Genomic DNA, 2,265 nt, shown 5'->3' on the forward strand with positions numbered 1-2,265 from the left:
TGTCACAATGACCGTGGTTCTTTTTCTACTGCAGGTTCTGGGACTCAAACTCAGGTTTGCACAATTAGCACCCTTTTTGACTGAGCTATCTGACAAGCACAGGAGATAGAAACTTGTCAGGCATGGCAGGGACCCCAGAGCACCAGTTCCAAGAATGTCCTCGCTGGAGGCCATGAATGACAGAGGAACGTTTTGTTTCCTCTATTTTTATTGACTCCTAAATGCACACCTTTGCATACAGGCTACATGAAAGCATGTTATTGAAACAGAGAGGGCAACCAAAACACTTCATGCCTGTTCCAACTAATCTGACCAGTTCATTGCCTCTCTTTGCCTCATGTTAACTCCCAGACTATCAGCTCAATGATGCCCTATTTCCTATGTTCCCCATACACAGCAACTCTGCTCTATCATCTATCTATCTATCTATCTATCTATCTATCTATCTATCTATCTATCTATCATCTATCTATCTACCTATCTATCTATCTTCTATTTATCTACATATCTATATCTATCTATCTATCTATCTATCTATCTATCTATCTATCTATCTATTTCTATCTACCTACCTACCTATCTCTCTCCTCTTCTTTCTTCCCTCCTTCTTAAGCTTCCATGTGGTACTATACAATAAATTTCTAAGAGTCAACCTTCTGTGGTCTACAAATTTCCTTTTGTGAATTCAAGAGACAAAGTCCCAAAAGCCATTGGCTTGGTATTGGTTGTTCTCAAGTTTTCAGGGACTCTAGTCCTCCAAGCGGAGTTCACCAAAAGCCAAGAAAGACTCCATCATTTTCAAAGGCAGCCCAATAGTCCTGTATCACCATTATTCCATTATAGTAATAAAATAAACTAATACAAAGGTAATCACATTATTTTCTAAGGAAATGTAAAATGTTCCAAAGATACTCTCGGTCTTCGATATTAAATGATACAAACTGAAGCGTGATTACAACTAAAGGGACACAACAAAGTTTATACAAGTCTAATAGGCCACAATAATGAAAAAAATAATAAGACACACTCTGGTTGGAAGATAAAAATACAAAGCAGTTTAGACTTTGGGATGTGATAGCAAACAGCTGTAAATCAAAATTGCTACCCCCTTCGGAGATACTATCAGTTTAATCTTAAACTCAGCCTTAACAATGAATGCATTTGCAGCTAGCCTACTAACCAAAGGCTACCAAAGTTGTTAATCAGCAGCCGAGTCTGATCTAGTACAGGGATGTGTTTGCTTCACTAGCAGCTGAAGCTACTAATTACAGTCACTATTTCACAGCAAAGGTATCTACTTTAGTCCTGGTACTTCCTAGTGCTTGTCTTTGACCACAAACTATTTAAAGATTTTGGAAAGCCCTCAGTCTTTGTTACAAAATTACTGAGACCCCAGGAGAGCTGTGTTGCTACATGGCTGTTCATAAACACTACCTTGCTTTGTACTTCTTTCTCTGCTTTTTATTCACTAATGAAAAGTACTTTTAACTAACACAAAATCAGATAATGCTGGCAAGTAATTGAACTAAGGGTATGGGTCTACATTTCTTTCTTTCTTTCTTTCTTTATTTGAAATAACAGTTCCTTTATTCGGATTATTTATTATTGGAAGTCAAAACAAACCTCAAAACATTTAACAAAAGGGAACATTTAATTATTCCTCTGTTTAAAAATATGGAACGCTTCACGAATTTGCGTGTCATCCTTGCGCAGGGGCCATGCTAATAATCTCTGTATCGTTCCAATTTTAGTATATGTGCTGCCGAAGCGAGCACTGGGTCTACATTTCTTAATGGAGCCCAACTCTAACAGTATTGGAGGGGGGGTCTTATTATATAAAACAAAGGTTGAAAAGGCAGAATACTGGCTTTTACATCTTTTTTTCATGGAACTATCCTAAATTTAATCAATTTCACAGATAAGAATACTGATACCTGTTTTTTGAAATTATACACACGAGAATTTTAACTTCACGGCATCCCTATAGGATGAGTGCGCTTTAGTTCTACAATTACAAATGAGGATTTTGCTTCTCAAAAAGCCAGAATGTACCACTTGCACGAGCCAGCTTCTTGAAGCCCATTCCCTTTCCCTATGATGGCATGCCATGTCAACCTTAATGCAGTGGGGAGGGACTTGATCCCACCTCAACTAAAAGTACCAGACTTTGTTGAGTCCCCATGGGAGCCCTTACCCTTTAGAAGGAGTGGGTGGGGAGAGGCAAGGGGGTGGGAGGAGGGGTAGGAGGTAGAACTGTGGTTGGAA

At 38.7% G+C, this 2,265-nt stretch overlaps 1 non-coding gene across 1 annotated transcript; it reads right to left on the bottom strand.

Moving 5' to 3' along the window:
- Window positions 1–1,668: 1,668 nt before the first annotated feature.
- LOC126489748 (U6 spliceosomal RNA) lies at window positions 1,669–1,775 on the bottom strand. Its single transcript, XR_007589012.1, has one exon. It is a non-coding gene; the product is annotated as a U6 spliceosomal RNA (small nuclear RNA).
- Between the last annotated feature and the right edge of the window lie 490 nt (window positions 1,776–2,265).

The sequence above is a fragment of the Alexandromys fortis genome, unplaced genomic scaffold (assembly GCF_014885135.2).
Source record: "Alexandromys fortis isolate MF-2015 unplaced genomic scaffold, M_Fortis_MF-2015_v1.1 scaffold_8_9099976_23576923, whole genome shotgun sequence".
NCBI classification, from domain to species: domain Eukaryota; kingdom Metazoa; phylum Chordata; class Mammalia; order Rodentia; family Cricetidae; genus Alexandromys; species Alexandromys fortis.